The following is a 22,362-nucleotide window of genomic DNA, read 5'->3' on the forward strand; positions in this document are numbered from 1 at the left end:
ATGGATGTTTAATAACCTCACTGTGTGCTGTATGTGTTTAGAGGCCAAAAACCCACTGCCCAGCCCCATAGCACTCATTTCTATGTTGAGAGAGCAGTTTGGGCAGTAAAGCACTGTGGAAAATGTTGATGGATTGCTCCTTGTTCCCTCATAGAATAGAGAGGCTGGAGTTTTTTGTGTATGTGTGTGAGTGTGTGTGTTTTCCTCTCTCTTTTAAATTAAGGCAGCAGCTCAAGGAGATACAGGTTTACAGTAACTGTATTTTTTTCAGCTGTGCTCTCTGAAAAAGCTCTTTAACCCCAGGATTTCTCAGACCTTTTTGTAATAAATGCCAGGATTGTGCAACATGCTCACTTCTTTCACCCCTACTTTTGCATCTTCAAAGATAGAGCATAGGTCATCTGAAATCTTCCCTGGCTGTCGTTTCATCATTTCAATAAACACTGAGTCATTGTGAAAATTTCTCCCTGCTGAGAAGCAGAAAAACACTTTCACATGTTCACAAATTATGTAATTGTTCTGCAATTGTGCAAACATTGCCAAAGCATGCTCAGATTTTGATGATACAGTAAACAAAACCCCACTGTGACTTCATCCAGACTTAAAACTGAATTACAGACACATGTTTCACTGCACCATATCCTGGTCTGAATTTCTGGTCTTTTTTTTTTTTTTTTTTTTTTCATGTCCCTCCCTGAGCTCTGTTTATCAAAAGCTTAACCGCATACCTTTTCAGGATATTTTTAAATAAGGAAAAGAGAAAATCCTGCAAAGCTTAGCTCAGTGATGCTTTGCAATCTCCGGGCAAAAAAAAGAAGGCCCCTAACCTCAGAAGTTCCACAAGTCCTGAAACTAATATTTCTTTTCCCAGCTTCTACAAACAAAGCTGCCTTACAACTGCTTTGTATTTATGAGGATTAAGAAGGAAACACACTTATTGTGTTGGGACCATTATATTTGTTTATCTTTTTCAACCCCATCTCATCTCATCTCTTACTGTCGTGTTATCACTGGAAGGTAAGCAACTGGGTCATGGCTAAATCAGAGGTCTTACTGGCCTTGATCCCTGTCAGAAAGCTATAATGAGGAAGTTCAGCTTTCCCCATCAACTGGGAGTAATGGCAGCCATAAAGGCCTTGATTGCAGTCGCTTCAAAATACTCGTCCACATGGCAGAGCGATTCAATCATCTGCTGGTTCATGTACAAACTGCCATCTCCTCATCTGCAGCTGCCACATTTGTCAGTCGTAGTCAGGCTGTCTCTTTACCAGGTTAGCCCAGAATGTCAATCATATGAAATACAGAACAATTAAGCGAAAGTTCCCCCAGAAAGAATCGTATTTTCCTCAGCTGTCACACACATAGTGAGGAACAGTGACACCATGTTTGCTAAAAATGAGGGTTAGGAATTATGATTCCCAAAAACAACTGTAATTTTACAGGTACTAATATAGTTAATGCATTGCTATTAAAATGGTGAGAATCCAATCAGTTTTTTGTTTTGGTTGGCTTCTTATGAAAATGTGTTCACTTAGCAGGTTAGGGCATATCTGCCACTTGCCAAAAAGCTACACAAAGGATTGAGTTTGAGGGCAGCAGTCCTTTCAACTGCAGAAAGCGCTGTAATTATTTCAGCTGTGAAAAACAAGGCGTCTAATTTGAATTTATTGAGCCCGCTGATGTGGCAGCAATATAAACTTTATAAAACTGATGCATGCATTAAATACAAAGTAATTTTCAGAGCAGGGCAGTGTGATGAAGAGGTGTTATGTGAAGAAGACGTGAGGAAGCTCATTGCCAGGTTTGAGGGGCTGCGATGATTGCAGGTGTTCGGTTTGGCTTATCGTCGCCTCCTGTAAACTTCTTAAAGGAGTGTTTTCATAAGGCTTTTCTAGAAGGGTTTGAGTTGCAAAGATATTCAGTTTAAGAAGTTATTTGACTAATTTTGAAGGTGGTGCACCTGCTTAATGTTGGAAAGGATTTTTTAAAAATCTCATTTACATTTAAATTTTTAGCCAACAGATCTAGTTTAGTGCAGAGTAAAAATAAAAATAAAAAAATTTTTACATTGTGTGTGGTCAGCCTGTTAAGATTGGATCTCTGTAAAACTTGATTGTACTTTTAAATGTGAGTCGACATATAATGTTGTCTTGTTAAAGCCCCGCTCTGTGGCAGAGGGTGGCTCTTACTTTTGAGAAAGTGTCATACAAGCTGGATCTGTACTGGTATTTACTGCTTATAAAAAGATTACTGTTTATCACTTTGTGCCTCTTTGCAAGATCCTTTCAGCAAAATAGTTGCCATAAATATTTGTACTCATTAATTAGTTTCAGTTTAATCAGGCATTGAAAATGAGAAATGCACGAAAATATACTGAAAATGTGACTATCTGCATCTTTTTATACAGAAAATCTCTGCTTTCTGTGTCTCGCTTAAGGACAAATAAGCGTGGTAAACAAGGCTAGACCAGAGAATATTTTTAAATAATTATGGTATGGTAGGAGTATGGGCGGGAACCAGACATGGAATAAATCTGGAAGAGGTGTCCTACTCTGTGCAGGTTATGTTCAATTGACTGCATCACCATTTTCATTTACAATCAGCCTAGTAATTAAGGGGAACCAACCCAGAAATTATAAATCAGTTAATTACTGGGATGCTGCATAACAAATCCAGCTCCTGATTAAAACCCAATGACTGTCTGTATAAGACGGTGTTGTCATCCAAATGAAACCAGAGCTGATAAATACAGCAATGTTTACATGGCAGTTTGGCATCACAGTTTGCAGCAGATAAGAATTGATAGAAAATATCCGTCTGTGTTTTAATGTTCCATAAATAAAAGTGGCTTGGGGGGAAGGGGTGGATTTTAAAAGAGTTTTTAAACATAAAGTGGTGTTTTAATTCACCTTTTATTCATGGTGTTGACTTGTGGCTTGAAGCTGAAGCATTCGTGTATTTCTTTTGCAGTCATGCAACCAGTGGCACAATAACTACACCACATAACATGTAACATAAACATGTAACCAGCTATTAACTTCTTAGTGCCTATAAAATTTGGAAGTAATTTAATTGCACAAGACCGTATTTAGTGGTTGCTTGGTGAATGAAAATTATATACTTGAAAAATACTTATGTTCTTCACAAAAAAAAGCAAATAATGTTTAAGGCGAAAAAAATCTGGCATTTGTTTCAGGTTAGTGATGCATACCCACACAAACACATATTTATAGGAGCAATATGAGCTTCTTTTTTTCTTTTTTTTAATCCATCATTAAAATTGTGTTTCTGATTACACTTTTTATTTGTTTAATTTACTCACATAAAAACTTTTAAAAAATGAATTTCTCCTTTTTCATTCAGTTTAATATACTTAATATTTTCTCTCTTTTGTTTTTATGTATCCCACAGAAGCATAAACACCCCTTACAAAAGCATGCAAAAGGGCCCCAGCTGGTAACTCTGCACACCACAGTGCAGAATGATTCACTTAACTTTTTTTTTTTTCTTCTTCTATATGATAAAAAGATGGCCCTGTAAATTGCTTGGCGCAGGACCTCTTTTTCCCATCAATACATTTTCACTGCCCCCTCTAGGCTCTGGAGCATCAAAATGCATAACAGCTCTCTGATAGCATCTGCAACCTACAGCTCATCTTTAAAGTAAACGCTTTGCCGTGTAGAATTGAAAGGAAGGTCCAATGTTTCCTTGACAAAAATTTATTTAATTTTTTTTTTTTTTCCTTTTTTTTTTTTGGGTGGGTTGTCATCCCAAAAGGCAGAAATAAAAGAAAGGAAAAACAGTTTTGCAGGGCAGTAAATGATACTTTAGGTGAGGCTACAGTGAAAATGTGTTCCACAATACCAGATCATGGAATATCCTCCATGTTATTCTAAAAATTTGTTTTGTCCAAAAGCAGAATATTTCATGGCGTTGGCTCTAGATCTGAACATTGGCTTAATTGCTTTTTTTTTTTTTTTACTGCTGTATCTCTTTAGTCATGTGCTGTAATTGGTTTCCTTGTGGCCTCTTTGAGCATAACACAGATTGCACAGTGCCGCAGACCTGAGCTTGTTCCAACATTTTTTAAATGACCCCATCGCTGGCGACTTCAAGATGTTTTCCGTGGGCTGGAGAAGCTGGAACACAGCAGGGTCCTCTGCTGGTGGCAGGCAGAAAGGTGTGTGCAGCGGAGTGGGGGGTTGGAATGACACTGGAGAGGCCAAATCACCAAATCTGGGCCCAGGGTTTTTTGGCAGGCAGCAGAGTGTGAAATTTACAGAATTTCTTATGTTGCTGGTGCAGCTGCCTTTTTGCCTCCGCCGCAGTATTGTCAGACAGTAGCTCCAAGAGAAGACTTGAAAGACTGAAAGAGGGAGGGAATGGAAGAATTCAGATGTGATGTTTTTCCATCTTTTGTTCAGAAAACCACAATGTTGACAGATGAGAGAATTAGGAGGTGATTGATTTTTCTGCGTATGGTAAGACTTCAACAGCAACAGTTTGGATGGTTAAATTGTTTTTATTCTTCTCGGTCTTTCAATTAGTCTCGAAGCGCTCTTAGTGTAGCTACCAGCACAAAAGAAAAGACACAATCCATAACGCCATTAAATCAGTGATAGCTTCAGAATCTGGAGTAGCAAACATCAAAGATGAGTTTATGAAGACAGGAAAATTAGGCAGTCATTTGAGTGCTTTACTGTGGTTTTTTTTTTTTGTTTGTTTGTTTTTTTTTTTACTCAATTTTACCTTGTTTTTTCTTTGTGTGTCCTTGTCACAACCCAAAACCACTTGTGTTTACATGGAAGTCAGGTGGAAGTTGAGCAGCATGCCTAATTTGCAGCAGACCCAATGTTTTTTTTGCAAATTGCAGTCACATATCATTTAGCTTCCCTTTATCAATACAAAAAAAAAAAAAAAACAATCAGAAAACCTTAAATGGGAGCCACTGTACGCTGGTGTCATCTATGGCTCCGGCTTCTTTCCCAGTTCATCTCACTAACTGTCTCTACCCCTGCCAGGATTTTCTGGAACAGATGCCTTCTTATTTTGACGGCCTGCTGCTTGCCTCAGTCAGTCGGGCAGCAGGTCACGAATGCTCACATACCCATGAGGACACACACACACGCACACACACACACACACACATGCACAATGATGACTATGAAGCATGTATGTTTAACTTACTAGTTGTTTAAGTAAACTGAGAAGAATCCCCTCAGGTGATTAGTTCATTTGCAAGCCGCCGGCAACGGAGGCTCGCTCAGACCCGTTGCCCCGCTCTCTGCCTTCTGTGCAGCCCTCGCCCTCTCTCGGGCTTATTCTTTCTCTACCAGCCTTCTTCGTTCCTCTTTTTCTTTTCCCCACTTCTGATCTGCTGTTTGGTTTTTTTTTCTTTCTCTGGAGTCCAAGATAGGAGAAGGAGCTGAGAAAAGAACACGAAATACAGAGAGAGAAATGTTAAGCCGGCTAGAGTAATAGCACTGGTCTTTGTCCTGCACTCATTATTTTCGCTTTGATTACAATCTGGAGGAGCTCAAGTTACCCTAATTCGGCTGACTGAGGCTCTGGCCGAAATTGTGCTGTGCTGAGTGATGGTTGAATTGAAGCTGCTAGGGGGTCAGCACTAGATTGAGAAAAGAGAAAGAGAGAGAAAGAGAAAAATTGGAACAGAACAATGTTAAGATAAATAAATAGAATTTCAAAACGGAGTCCGTGTCTGAGGTAATAATGTGACAAATGTGCAGGAACATTCAGTAATACACACAATAAATTTCAGACTCATCCAGCATGGAGATGTAAACGATGAGACCAACCGTGTAATTCCTTCAGGGGTGCTTTCATGCCAACAGGACGTCTTGTTTATGCCAGAATGTTGAGAAATGGTGTCGGTGTTGCACGGCGCTTGGTGGATGGAAGAGCAAGGAGGCATGCTGGGATCCTCTGGCCAGTGACGGTTGTATCATGGGATGGGATGGAGTGAGTGCTGAAGACGCCGCTGCCTCAGGGCCAACCACCACTAGACACTGCTGAGTCCGAGTTCCCGTATAGCACTAATCACAACCTCCTGCTCCTTCCATCTGCTCTCAATCAGTGGCCTTACATTACCACTTCATTGGTTTACCTCCATCCTCTTCCCCTTCTGGCTATTGCTTTCACTGTCTCTTAACCTTTTGTGGCCGAACACTTTATCCTTTTAGGTTTTTAAGATTTTTTTTTTCCCCTTGCTAGGTATTGATGTAACCTTAAATGCATGATGCATGCATTCTTACATCATCCAAGATCAATATGCTGTGTCCCATTTGCTTGTCAGAGTAGCAACAGGGGCAATAAACTTAAAATCGCTAGGACACTTAGGTCCTTGCTCCCAATTATTGACATGACAGATGCAGCCAAATCAAGCTGGAAAAAAGCTAACTACACACTTCAGATTATTTTTAGTTAACCGGTGTTGCTGAGATGTTGTCAGTTTGGCTGAAAATTGCATTTGTGAAAAATTACAGGCTTTAAGTGGCAGCTTTAGATTAGAAAAGTCTTTGAAAGCAGAGCTCATTGCCCTTTTTTGTTGTCTGCATGTCATCCTTGTGAGCCATGATTTGCAGTTTGTTTCAGCTACAACACTGAAATGCATATATACAGCACCAGATATTGATCCAGTGTATATATGTACTCAGTCAATGTCACTATTTAATTTCCCCTCCTGCACAATATATGCCTGTTAATGTCTCTTTTTTCCTTCTGGTCACAGCACGTAGCCTGGTAGAGATGGCACAACGTGTCATCAGACAGATGTGAAGCTTTTCCTCCAGTGCTGCCGTCACTTCTGTTATTAGCCTGGCTCACAGCTGTACTATAGCTTTGCTGATTTTTGCTGCCCTTAATGATCAGATTAGAGTTACTAATTAAAAAAAAAAAACAACACAATATTACGAGCTGCCCTAACGCTTCTCTTGGTGGTGATGAGTGAGGGCAAAGTTATTATTCTTTTGAACTCCTGCGGTGTGGGAGAAAGACGGCAGACATTCAAAGCAGCATGACGTTTAGTGTTTGTTATTTCTTTTCCACTTTTTTTTTTTCATTCTTTGGCTTGAGATTTATAGCTTTGTAAGTGTCGGATTTTTTTCATATTAAAATATACTTAGGATAAGAGAGAACTATTTAGTAAATTCCCATATTTTTTCCCCGCTGTTCTTTTCTTCAGTTCATGTTTGTCTCAACCCTGCTGTGTGTGCTGCTCTGGTCTTGTCTAAATTTTCTATTTTTTCAGACCGTGATTTTTTTATTTTTTTTTCCTGTCAGTATTTGCGTGTTGTGGTTTATTATAACTGCATATTTTAACATAGTTCAGGCCAAAAAGGGAGCATGTTGACATGTCTGCTTTTTAATTTAAGTTCTTCATGTCATTTTTACCAGTTCTAATATACATTTGGAAAAAGTGTCTCGCTGCAGACTTTTAAAGGCACACAGAGTAAGTGCACGGGGGTTGTTTAACCCCGTGTACGGATGCGCTCTCAAATTTTCCACTCCACCAACTTGCCTCAGATTTTATCTGTTAGAGCATGTGGCCTTTAATGTTTTCTGCATGTAGGTGTGATTTGAAAAAAAAAATAATAATAAAAATTGTCATGCTTTGGAGCTTCTTTCAGCTGTGCCAACCAAGCTACTGGCAACCACCTCATTCAGCCGTTACATCATTTGTTTCTATTTCCTCTCAAGCATGACAGTTCGACAGCCCATCCGTATAATTAAAACGACCTTTAAGCATTTTGCTCCTGAGTTTTCTAATATTTGCAGACTGGTCATTATTCCCAATGCACAGATGTGGATTTGTCAAGGAGGACACATAGACCTGACAGCACCTCACTACGATTTTTCATTTGAAGGGTAAAAAAGAAAAAAGTATGTATAGGTAGGCTGACTGGTGATGGAGCTATTTTCCAATTTATTCATTCAAGTGTCAGTTTTACAGACAAATATGTGTAGTCTAAATGTGGGGCTGATTTTTTGGAGCTGTTACAGCCTGTCAACACAGTGAGAGCAGAGTCATTAATCACCATACATTTGATCAGAATGCAGCAAACCTCTACTGTTTCCTGTGATGGAAGGACAATGGAAGGCTGTGTTAGATCTTGTTCCGCTAATTGGGTTAGTCTAGCTAATGGCCATTTAGATGGTGGATAACAGGGAGGCATTTTACTCCATAAATGTGGTGATGGAAGCAGAAGCTATCTTGTATTTGAAATGTAGGCAAGATAAAGAAAAAAAAAAAAAAAGCGCTGACAGTTTATGCTAATGCTTGCTTCAAACTTCTTCAGGAGCAGTGTCTTTTGTGTACATTCGCGCATGCAGCGGAGGCTTCGCCGCTAGATAATTATTCCTTAAACCATCTTTGCTGCCGTGAGAAATACTCTGCAGGTATATGTTTTGATATTTCTCTCTTTGCCACAGCCATTGTTTGATAGGCTTGACAGTATCACAAAAAGAATGTGTAAAAGATGTGCAGAGTGGGAATCAGCAAGTGGTTTCTTCTTTGAACAAAATATTAGGTGAAATCATACAAGCCGATTTTCTGGTTCTCTCAAAATTTCAGCACGCAGAGCGTTTTCAGTGCCATTTTACCTCAGTCTGGTTTGAAAAGAACAACAACCCACTGTATAGAGATGTGGGAATTGAGAAGGGAATTAAAATTACAATACCTGCATGCCCAGCTGCCCAACTCTGATTGCTCAGCTGTTATATGCTCCTCCATGCAATATCCTGCCACTGAGCTCTGTGTAAGGCACGCTAATAATGAAGCTGTCTCCGGGATACGGATTTCCTTGTGCTGGTCATGAAAATTGGAATAGTCAGAATAGATATGTGACCATACCAACTAAAATAGGCTAAGGGGCTCTCTATTCCCAAATCAAGGTCACTTGCAGTTTGTGGTGGCCAGTGGAAATGACAACCAGGTTGTGGCGAACACATGGCCAGCTTCAGACAACAGAAAGCAATTCAAGAACTGAAATAACCATGTCTGGGTGGCTTTTTTAAGTGTCAATAAAAGCAAAAACAAAGACTGGCTGGTGTCCTTGGTTCCTCGTAGCTCTCAGGCAAAGTTTCTGTGTGGCTGCCAGCGCAGTTTCTGGCCCCCGTTATTTCCTCCCAAAATGAGAAAGAAATGCTGCCTGTCCACACCATGAATGTGCAACCACTGAAAAGAGCGATAGGCCCGCTGCTTCACGCAGCCTAACATGAAAGGCTGCATGACATCGGTTAGCCAAAATGGATTGCCGCTAAAATGGGACAGTTCTGTCCAATGTTAGCAGGGCTCTCACTGCAAGAAAAAAATAATTGACTGTATTCAATGGATTTTCATTTTGTTTTAATTCTTGTAATGGTGTTGTTTTTCTGTGGGTGGCAAAGACTTGTTGGCACTGTTTGATATCTTAAATCTCTGATTTGTGTGGGAAAAAAATGAGTTAATGGCACGAATTATAACTCCCTAATTAGCAGTGTTGACAATGTTTCACAGCATCCTGGTGTGTTTAATAACTTACATTCAGAATCATTTCCCAGGTACGTTATTGAGTTTGCAAAGATTGCCTCGGTGACTCCCCCAGACTAAATTCAGGCACAACATATTTGCTGAAAATTATCAACATCACAAACCGTAGGGAGGGCAGTAGAAAAGATCAAATATGTAAAGTGCCAGTGTTAAGAGTTTTAATTCACACCTATCAGGTATAAATGCAGAATATAGATCTATATAACAAGTTGTGTGTTCATTTAATCAAAATGAACAATGCTTTCATGATGAGGTCTTTCAGACAGTTTGATATTGTTTTCCTGGTTGCTTCAGAAAATCTGCACACTATTCATTAAAAATTATTATAAAGCAACTTTCCAGGCAGGTTACATCTGAAAAATTTATGAATGTGCAGCCAAAAAAATAACCCTTAGCCTGGACTGTCCTTGGAAAAGGTTTAACACTGATATGTAGGAATATAAGTCATGTGTATGACAGAATATGAAGCGTAACAAATAAGACTGCTACAAATCTTTTGGATGTGGATATTTGTCACTTGAAAAAATAGATATGCATAGATTTATTTCCCTCAATTGTATATGTTGGTGTATGTGATCCACCCCACCCACCTCCACTTGGTGACCTGTGCACCACTCAGGCCCTGGGGGCTCAGGCTTACTCATGACTTGATCCGCTGCCACTGCTGCCCACTTTGAATTTCATCCCAGCAACTCCATACACACATCCATAAAAACACACACACACACACATTCTCACTAGCACATCTGGTTTCCAGGATGTCCCTCATGAATGCAGGCCTTTTAGCTGCCGGTACACGCCGCCCGATAGTGTTAATGACTAGGGGGTTCCTCAGCGTCCAGGATGAAAATGGGGAGAGGATGCAAAACAGAGGCAGCCATTGCTTCTAAGGGGTAACCCAATCCATCTAACAGGAGCAACGTGTGTGTGTCTGTGTGTGTATGTGTGTGTATGAATAAATGACCAAAGGGGGTTGGCCAGCGAAAGGTCCTTGAGGTCAAAAGACGCTGCTACAGAGCCAATGCACCTATGTGCCAGCTCTGGCTTCCTCTCAAAATCGCAGAGAGGTCACAGCAATTTCCCCAAGTCAGGAGAAGGTCAGGGTCCCACTTCCCTTACATATCAGTCATTGCAGGATGGGGAGGAGAGCGCGAGGCCTGGTCTTTGTAGAATTACCTCCTCAAATCCCCAGAGTGTAAGGACTGCATGGAAAGTATGCTGTTGTTTGGCAGGGCATGAGGTTATGCGAGGAAAATTTGAACCAGAGACTGTACTTTTCAGTCTGGAACTTAAAATGTAATTATTCCATTCATAATTGGTGGGGGATTTCAAAACAGGTGCCATTATCTTTCTGGTTATTGGCACAGTCCCATATGCTTTCTGTTAAGTTGTTCTTTAACGTCAGTACGCCACCTCGCCTCACTTGGCAGTAATAAGTGAAGTTAAATGTTTTGCCCAGGAACTGCAAGTGAATATATTATGGATGGAAGTAAAATGTTACCCCTGAAAAGAGCCTGGTAATGATTTGAGTAGCTTGCAGTAGACGAGGTTATTAATTTAACATCAGCATTTTCCTTGACCAAAATAGCAGTTTCTACCATGTACCCAGTATTTGTTTTCTTTCAGACTCATCGAAGAAGTTCAACAATCCAAATATACTTCATATTTAGAGTGGCCGATTGAAATAAAACCGCCCAATATGCCACCTATGCCAAGTTAACTGCTACTTACCCAAAACAAGCCATAAGTAGTGTTTAGATATTTTATTTGTCAGCTTTAAAACTAATATCAGTATTTTACAAATCTTAATTCTTGACTTTTTCTCAGTTGATTTTATATATGTATATTTAAACTTTTGTTGTGGTGGTAGAGCTTTCTGCTCAGTGATTAATTAAAAATTAAATGTAAATCCCTCTATCTCCTCCTAATTTTGACTGTCACTCAATTTAAGTAAACTAAGATAAGCTAAACTAAACTAAACCCATTTTCTTGGATATGTTTTACATTCATTACTTACCATGGTCTTGCATCTACCTTTTACCATGCATGAGAGCCCAAGTCATTAATAATAATAATGTATTTATTAGCACATAAAACCATATCATAAACATATGCCCAAGGATAGTTATGTGATCCACTGCCTGACCCGCTAAGATGGAAATACATTAAAACTGTGTCTTTCCTGTTGTCACATTAAAATAAAACATGCATAAGGAACAAAGCTAATCTTGTAAAACTAAGCCAAAACATTCTTTTTAAAAAAAAAAAAATCCGAGTTTCTCCATTTGTTTTGTTTTTTAGTTTTCATAAAAATAAACAGAGATAGAAATTAAATTAGAAAAGAAAGTTTTTATTTTGCCAGTTTCTTCCTTCCACCCATTGTTCCAGTTGTACAAACACATTTTAATGCCTTCATGATTAAGTTCACATCAGAAAGCATGAGCCGGCCACTGGACACCACAACAAATAGGCAGCCCACGCCACTCAAGCCATTGATGCTGTAGCAAAAGCATTCACCCTGTGCACTGCTAAGCAGTTACCACATGATTTTATGAGAGCCATGCTCATTTATGAGGGCAATCAGTTGCAACCCAGTGCCCCATAGGATGTCAGTGTTAGCGCCCCTCTTTGTCCTATGATGATGGACTGTCAGTTCAATGGCGTTATTGTAGCTCTAGTGGCCATCGAGGGAGTAATACATTGATAACAATATCAGCTCATAAAGATGGGCTGTTAGAGAAAAGGTCACTCCCTTTCTTGTCCGTTCTGCATTACCCCCTCCCCTCGCGCTATCTCACGATTCCTCTCTGGATTCTCCTTCCCTCTCTCTGCGTCTCTCTATCCTGCTCTCTCATGGTGACGACGGCTGCCCGTCAGTGTAAAAGGAAGCTGGAATGTCATGTTTTAACTGGACTTAGAAGTATGTTGACAGGCCAGACAGAGGGAACAGATGGCAGCGTGACATGCCCAAGGTCATCTGGCGTGCCACGTTCGGGTGTACTGGATTTGAAACCCAACACTTTTCCCACTGCCTCCTTTGTCTTTCTTTAGGTATTCTCCTCTTCCACTCTGTCTTTCACCTCTATCTCTTACGTCTTCATCACTTCCTCCTTCCTCTGCATTCTTCGTCTCTAACCTTGCCCCCCCCCCTACTCCTTTTCTATGTTTATCACTTCTTCCCACCTCAATGTAGGTCACAAAGCCTCCTATACAGGCTGCTGCCTATCTCTACTCAAACACACCACCCCCTAAACTCTTCTCACTGCCCTATTCTCACACACACACACACCTTCCTGAATTTTCTTATTCTACTTTCTGTTCGTTTTCATCTTTCTCCTCCCACGGAAGCTGATTCGAAGTCATATCCTAAAAGTGTGCCAAGCAACCTTTGTCACCTGAAGTCTTGCCCCTAACAACGCTGCCAGTGGAGATGTAGAAAGAATCCAAAAGAGTTTTAATTACCTGTGCAGCCATGCCTGGAAGGTTGTGAACCGGAAATCCCAACCGCTTTGGTACAGTAAGCATGCCATGTCGCAACACATAGCTTCTTTGTCTTAAAGCTAATTTCCAACAGAAGCATAAAGTAAAAGAAGAAAAAAAAAAAGTGGGAAGCGAAAGGAAAGCAGGAAGGAGAGGAAGCAAAAGAGAGAAAACAGCTGTTTCTGCTTGGTCCCTTTCCATCTCAGCTAAATGCTATTATAAAAAGTTATAGTAAAACCCCACGTAAAGCAGGAAGCGCATAGTGTCCTCACCTCACCCACATCTTGTCAGAAGTGTTCGTCTCAGCTCAGCAGGCAGAGCTGTTTGTCCCAAACCAACATTCACTTCTCATGTGATAAAGAAAACATTTCATTGCTGATGCAAAAAGCAGGTTGGGAGGGTAAAAAGTCAAGCAGGTAGCTGCTTGACTTTTTTGCATTACATGTTTCTCTAATGCAATTTGCATTTTGAGAATTCCCGGCTGCATGTAGCACAGCATGTGTGATTGTTGCTTCTTTATCAAGCATGGCAGAAGTCTGTGTCCATCTTTGCCCCAAACTGGTAACCTTTCCGTACTTTTAACATTCTGGTGTATTATAAAAGCTTCACATTCTACTCAGTCAAATACAAAAGCAGAAAATACTAATTCTTAACAAGGTAAGGACGCCATGACAAGAGCTGCCTCCGGAGGCAATGTTTCTTCAACGTGAGCAGCCCATGCAAATAAACACAAATTTGTATTTGAGAAATGTTGCTCAGCAAGGCCTGTCACACCCCCTCATCCTCTTCCTCTAGATCAGTGACTCAAAACAACCTGTGTTGTGTTTATTAGCATGTGTTTACAGTTTCTGTTTGTAGTCATTGGGGCTCCATTTTCCACCGTTGTTGCTCAGACCCTCTGATTATGCCTGCCATTTCTTTGTATATTTATTTTTTTGGAGAAAAGGTTGTCTGGATATTAACAACACAACAAGGCAAGAGCTGATTAGGCTTGAACACAGCGTAGACAGCAGATCTCTATCTGGGGTGATACAGCTTCTAAATCCCGCCAGGAGAAAGAGAGGGAGAAGAGGGGGGTGTGGCAGAAAAACAGTTCAAATCTTCTCATCTACAAAGGTTATTTTCTGAATAGTAAGTCTGTCAGCATATAACCGCATGTTTTCCTTGAATAGAAATATGCGTAGCCACAAACACAGAGCATATGGATGTATTTATGGCAGAACTTTGTTCTTGCAGTGTTGAATATGTTAGGTTGAGAATTTAAAAAGCTTCTTTTCATCTGTCTTTTTCCAACTTTGCCCAGTTTTTCAGGGAATGATTTTACTCTGCAAGAGAGGAATTATATGGAATAAAACAGTTACATATCAGTATAATTTGCCTCAATTAATCCTTGGAAACCTTGACAATGCCTGAAGATGACTTCTTGTGGGAATTTATCTTTTATTGTTTGTTGTTTTGGTTTTATTTTTATAAGAGATAAAGGTGCTGATTTTGCTCAGCATGCTTGCGATAGCAAAAGCACTTGATGGAAGTCAAAGTTGGGGTTCAGATTGACATCTCAGTGCAAAATATGACTTTGTAAACCACTCTAAAGTTGCAGTTTTACCCATTAATCATCCATCCCTGGAGATGAGAACTCCAGTGTTGCACACAGCTTTCCGTGAAGTGCCACAGCCAACTGAAAGCCAGACCCACTGTTCTTGAACAATAGATGCCCCAATGTGACACCATTTTAGTAGAGAGTGCATGTGTAGGTGTGTGTGTGTGTGTGTGTGTGTGTGTGTGTGTGTGTGTGTGTGTGTGTGTGTGTGTGTGTGTGTGTGTGTGTGTGTGTGTGTGTCTAAGGCGTGAAACAGATTCTTGAAAGTACACTGACACCTAAAGGCCTAATCCTACGGGCCCTGTCTGTCTCTACTCTGTCCATCCGTCCAGCACTTGAGACAAGGACTTGTTGAAATTTGAAGAGAAACAGACTTCTCAGTTTACTGTCCTTGATAGTTGCAAGCACTTGTGTGTGGCATCAAATTTTAATCCTAATGAAATACCCTGGGGCTACAAGTAGAGTGGCATTTTCCTCTGTAGACCTGAGCATCCAAATGGATGCTGGAAAAAAAAATTGGAAAAGGAGGAAAACAAGAGTCTACAGCTGTTTTTATTATTATTATTATTATTATTATTATTATTATTATTATTATTATTATTATTATTATTATTATTATTATTATCATCATCATTTCTATGTTTTTTATACCCTTAAACCTGTTTTACTTTTTTCCTGGCGTAACAGTTATGGCCACATGGGGTAAGAATCAATTCAGAATTTTAAATCATTAGAATAAAATAAGAGATTCAACAAGAAATTATATATATATATATTCATTCATTCATTCATTTTCCGAACCGCTTATTCCAAATCAGGGTCGCGGGGAAGCTGGAGCCTATCCCAGCTGGCTTTGGGCGACAGGCAGGGTACTCCCTGGACAGCTCGCCAGTCCATCGCAGATATATATATATATATATATATATATATATATATATATATATATATATATACATATATATATATATATGTGTATATATATATATATATATATATATATATATATATATATATATATATATATATATATATATATATATATATATATATATATATATATATATATATATATATGTATATATATATATATACATATATATATATATATATATATATATATATATGTATATATATATATATATATATATATATATATATATATATATATATATATATATATATATATATATATATATATATATATATATATATCTGCGATGGACTGGCGAGCTGTCCAGGGAGTACCCTGCCTGTCGCCCAAAGCCAGCTGGGATAGCTGTAGGATTCATTTGAAAATACAATACAATACAGTGTAAATATATACATATATATATATATATATATATATATATATATATATATATATATATATATATATATATATATATATATATATATATATATATATATATATATATGTATATATATATATATGTATATATATATATATATACATATATATATATATATGTGTATATATATATATATATACATATATATATATATGTATATATATATATATATATATATATATATATATATATATATATATATATATATATATATATATATATATGTATATATATATATATATATATATATATTTACACTGTATTGTATTGTATTTTCAAATGAATCCTACAGCTAAGTTCTCTGATAACACACATTCGCATAAACACACACATTCCGTAGTTGAACAGTATCTCGGTAGTAGTGAGATATTCTCGCTGGGCAGTCCTTTGATCTCGTCTGGATCCTTGTGTCTACTTTCACGGCCAGCTCTGCATGTGGAGCCCGTTTTTAATATGGCAGCTCACCCCAGGTTCCTGAGTAACAATAAACTTTACCTTCAACTGTCAGCAGGTCTTAATCACTGGGGTTACTGGAGCACTAAATGTTGGATTCCTGCTAATATTCGTGCCGGTGAAAAAAAGTAAACAGACCCACAGAGATACATATCACCCACCCTGCAACAGAAATATCCTTTGGAGTTAACAATCACATTTTCATCACTTGCAAATATGGCACTGAAGTCAAAAGAAAAGAATAATTCTCAGTTTCAGTGAATGTGGACAATCACTGTGGCATTCTTCCTCAGCTGCAGACTTTTTCCCACAATGTACAATCGGTCACTCTCAAAGAGCCTTCAGTCGAGCTGTTATTTGGTGTCCCGCGAGGTATCGTAGCCGGAGCGCACCAAGCCAACTAATGGAGCTTCAGAGGGCTGCAAATGGCAGGCAGCAAGCACACAGCAGCCTCTGTGGGCTGAATACATTTAGATATCAATCTAGTTTACTTTGCCCATGGAATGTAAAGAAACCAAGCAAATATTGCAGAAACAAAAATTGTTATGACAATCGAGTATATATTCGTTTACAAATATAAAGAATCTTTTTTTCTTTTAACCTATTAATGTTAAACATGATGCATTTATTTTAGCTCCATTAGCAGCCAGATTGTATCTTATTGTGTGCACTCCCACCCCCCCCCTTCCCGCACATGCACACACACACAAATTTGGAAAAAAAAAAAAAAAAAAGTCACAAGAGAAGAGCTCAATCCCAATCTGACAAATTTGTATGTCATCCATATATTCACATACCCTAAAAAAATGGTGTGGAGTGGAGTGAAGTGGAGTGGAGCGTGCAGTTTCAGAAGCAAAATCCCTGCTTTGCTGCGTCCAAATATTTTACCATAGCTTAGCTGCTCCACTAAAATCTGCACTTGTGTGCACTCAATTGCCCCTTCATCTTGCTTTGAAAACACCAGTGGATTAGAGGCCGTTGTCTCAGGACTCAAGCGGCTTGACTCCTCAGCGACACGGGTCTCATGCCTGCGTTGTGTGGTGGGAACAGTCGACAAGGGAGAGAGCAAGAAATTTAAACAATTCAGGAGTACAGTCTCTTCAGAGGGAGAGCCACCGCAGCCTCTGAGAGGTTGGGCCTGTGAACGAGCATTCATGCATTTTCATCAACAGTGATATCATTCACAGGGAATGCAATTCAGGTTGGTTTAAGCGAATACATTAAAGTAACAAGGGCCAGCCGTTTATTTAGAGTGCGCCGTAGAGCCAATGTTTAGGTTGTGCATGGCTGCATTTTGGCTACACGTGCAAAGTGGCTTTGTATGCATTTGATTTTTTTTAATACTTTTCCATCCTCATTCTTTCAATTGTATTCCATTTAAGTTACCTTACCTCGTTTTCTCCAGCACTCTACTGTACACGAGATTTGAATGTATGAATAAACCCATGTAATCACATGCCTGTAAGATCCACAAAACTAGAACTGCATGAATATTTTCATAAATAACTTGTGTTTCGCTTGAAAAGGGGGGGTTTCCTTAAACATTTTTTCTTCGGTTTTGCAAAGCTTGGCAAGCAAAGCAAATACCATCATGCAGGGATGTTTCCATCGTCCTATTTCTTTTTGCTAATTAAATTGCTATGAATCCTGCTATCATAGTGTTAGCACCATGGATATATGATGGCAGTCTTTATTGAAATGATTTCCATGGGTGTTTGTCTCACTCCTGGCTCAGTGTCAGGCTTTTAGAAGGAGAGAAATGGTTTGGTTGGGGATGGGAGGGTTTGTGGGGGGACACAGAATATGAAATTGATTAGTGAGCTGGGATGGAAAATAAAGACTTCATCAGGATCATTTTGTGCCTTCCTCACAATCAGCTGTGAAACAATGCAGCCTTTCTAATGAGGACAGAGGGAAGAGGATGGTGTGTGGAGCCGCGTACCTGCATTGTGTTTGTGTGTGACTGATTTTTAGTTGTGAAATAAATGTGAGAATAATTAGAAAGAGCAAGAATAAAGGCTTTTGTCGCGATCGCTCTGATCTTTAACTTTTTTTTTTTTTTTTAAATCTAACACTGGATTTAAACAACTTCTAAGTAAATCACAGAATCCTTTTTTTTTATGAGAACACAAATGCAGCTGAATCATTTTTTTTTCTGGTCTAATTAGAGATTTAAAAAATTAATTGTTGTAAATATTTGTGGGGACTGACACTGGAAGTGGAATTTTTTTTAGGGCTGAGGGCATTATACACACACAGAAGGTGCAAGCTTTAACATTGATATTGATGTGAAAATAATGATAGCATTGATATGAAATTCAAAACTGAGTTGAGACATTATAAGACATAAAAACTATTAAAAATGGAAACAGCATTTTTACTGTGCAGATTTATAAATTGTTCTGTGTGTGCGTGTGTTTGTGTGTGTGTGTGTGCGCGCGCGCACATGTGTGTTTGTGTGCGTGTTACTAATTTTAGTTTGATAAAATTGTAATAAATATTAATGTCTCTATTTAGACATAAATGCATGGCAGCGGTTTTCAATTCTATGTTTTTATTTCAATCAGTACAATTTACTAAATTATTCTAATAGTCATTGTAAGGGACTTTTCTCTGTTTTTATTTTATCTTTTTTTTTCAGCATCCATGTGATAAATTTGCAGGATTTTTTTGTTTTTAGTTTTTTTTAATTATGCTTTCACCTGTTTTATTAATTAATCTATTAACTACTAGACTTGTAAGTAATAACATAACATTTTAGGTTTAAACTTTACTGGATTTTTTTTTTCTTTTTTTTAATTTCCAAAAGACATTTTATGGTTTTAGTTTTCTATTAATAAATTTTCTTTATTTGTGCATCTAGAACAAATAAATAATCTCTAGTTCTCTCTCGGTCACACCAAGAAGCTTATAATAGTTGATTGACATTCACTCTCTTGATTATGACATTTAAAAACCATTTGCTTGAAAAGCCATTGAAACACACTCATGACACAGAAATAGTTGAAAACACTGAACATAGACACTATTATGGACTTCATTTTCCAGTGGAAAATGTTCTTTTACAGCACATACATTTAATTAAAAAAAAAAAAAAAAACATTCTGTGAAGCCACCAAAAAACACAACACTACAATGCCAGCAATTTTAAGATTGTGCATCTTGACTTCAGGTGTTTCACCGCTTCATTATGGTGACAACAACTTCCCTGAGATTTATATATGTAGCTCTTGAATGCATCATCATTATTACACATAAGGCTAATTGGGAAATTCTTATTATTAACACCCTGGACAGTTTGGAGATTCATTAAAGTCCAATCTCCAAGCACAGGGGTAAGATACACACAAAACTGGGGCATGTTGCATTATCCAATCATGACAGAGCACCATCAAGCAAACAGCCAATCAGAAGGCTGCTCCAGATGGTGCTGACGAATCACTCAAAACTTTTTTTTTCTCTCGCCTTTCTTTACTTATTTCTATGCTGATAGAGTATTCTGACTGAATGTAAGAATGGCTGAATTGCCTCAGTGTTGCTCTCACACTCTTCCCCCTCCCCTGGTTATTTTGGTATGTTGGAGAAAGTGTGGCTGACTCCTGGAAGAAACCCTCTGGCGACTGCTATTTATAGGGAAGACACACAGTCACATTTGCATCTGGAGCTTATGAGAGTGAGAAAGACGGCAGAGAGAATGAGAGAGAAGCATGAAGGATACAGTCAATTTTTGAAATAATCTATCCCAAGTTATTTCTTTCCAGGACAAATAAAGCAGGAAAAAGGGGAACGGGATAGGGGGGTGGGGGATGTTCATATTCTTTTTTTTCTTGCCTATAAATGAAAAAAAGAAGCACCTTGAAATAAGACAGGCTGACCCAAATTGAATTAAATCGATTTGGATTCTCATGAGCCTGCTTTTTCCACAGTGTACACAGTATTATCCTACATTTCTTGTGACAGTGTCATGAGCACCATATATTACTCAGCTTCTTTATGAAAATACTGGAGAGTTGTGATATTGATCCTTGTGCTTCAATAATTAAGCTGCCAATGCAGAACCATACAGTCCCCATTGTCCCCATCCGTGTCCACTGTAAGTGTGTCTCTCTCCTCCTTTCTCTCAAGGCCTTTCACAAATTGAAAGATGACCAGATGTGTTCTGTGTAGTGTAAGATTCAAAGAGTTCACCATGACATCAGCAAAAATATGCTTCTAACTCAAATAGGATAGTCCCTGGGTCTGTCCCAGCTACCTGCAAAGCCTGAATACTGATCAGAATCTGGATATAGTCAGCATGCAGATTCTTTACAAGAATGAAGAAGAAAAAGAAAAGCCACCTTGATGGCTTAAGTAGATTTCCTGCCCGTGTTTGCTCCATTTGAAGTTGGAGCTCGGATGTGATCTGCATAAAATTCAAAGCATGAAGTGTTCAACCTGAAATGGCATGAACAAATGCAGTCCTCGCTGCTTCTCTCATAAAGAGGGGGGCCTCTGAGGCAAATCCCAGCACTTATGTTGATTTTCCTCTACAAACAACACAGGAGACTAAGCAGCAGCCAGACCATGAGACAAAACCTCCGAGTGACCATTCCTGGAGGATACATGTGGCACATCATTGCTCACCGACACATTAGGGCAACATAATTTAACACCGGCATCAAAGTGTGAAAGGAGTTGTGTTCTCGAAGCTTTTAAGAGGGCCAATTTACATCGTCTGTGCTTTCAGTTCTCCCCTTTATTTTTCGGTTGTTTTTTTTTGTTTTTGTTTTTTTACAAATGAGGGGGGAGGAGGTGGGGTGGCTTACCATATAAATATGTTAATGCATGTTTACCCCCATTCACCACGAGGGCATGGTGGTGGAGCATGCAGTTATGTGGTGGAAGAGGGGTGAATGGGGAGAGAGTTATGGAAGAGAGACAGAGGGAGAGGAGAGGGGGGGAAGATACAGGGGTGGGTGGGGAGGCGTATACATTATTAACTATGACTTCATCACATGTTCCCAGTTTCTTGGGGACTTATTATTCCGAGGCGCTTTAATGAATAACAAGAAGAGAGGGCAGAAGGAGAGAAAGCAGAGGGGAGTGATTGATGAAGCAAGTGCAGACACCGCCACCAGCTGGCTCACTCCAGTACTGCTCCACTAACAAGAAGACTGAGAGGCAATGTTTGTAAAAAATAACCACAGAGGGCAACAACCTCTAAAATGTCCCTGGCATTAGCATTTGACAAGGTCCCTGCCTGCCAAGCTGCATATAGATTGGGATTTGCTTTGTCAAGGATACTTGTCAAGTGGACGCATGACAGCCAGATTTCATGAGCTCTGTGCAGCGGCGAGGTTGGACATTGAAGCGGGCGTTCAGTAAACCATCCCAGTGGTGTTAGGTTTGTGTGTGTGTGTGTGTGTGTGTAAAATGGAAGAGAAGTTTATCTGAGTTGGAGTAAATCTATTTCCTTAAGTGTGTTTCTGTTTACAAGTGTGTTTGCGTTACATGCTTGTGTGATTGCAAAACAGAATTAGATGGTGTATCCAAGGTGACCACTGCCCTTTTTTTTCTCTCTCTTTTTTTAATTTTATTTCAGAGGGTGGGTGTATTTGTGATCAAAACTAATTTATGTATGTTTTATTTTATTTATTTAAACAGATAGATTCGTGTTTCCATGCAATTCACTGGTATCTTATTCACTGCTCATTGTACATTAGAAATGTCAAAATTATAAAAGAAGTGAAAAATTTTTTGAAAATTTCTCATGCTGATGCTTCTAACTGTAGTTTTTTTGTTTGTTTGTTTGTTTTGCCTTTAAGTCGGTGTGCTCTTGTGAATGATGGTAAATCTTCAGTGTTTCTTGCATGCACTGCATGTGTTTCTACCACTCGGGCTCTGTGTGCTGCAGACCCTCAGAGAGAACAACACAAGGAGGGTGAGCGAGC

The sequence above is a fragment of the Telmatherina bonti genome, assembly GCF_933228915.1.
Source record: "Telmatherina bonti genome assembly, chromosome: 8".
In the NCBI taxonomy this organism is placed as follows: Eukaryota; Metazoa; Chordata; class Actinopteri; order Atheriniformes; family Telmatherinidae; genus Telmatherina; species Telmatherina bonti.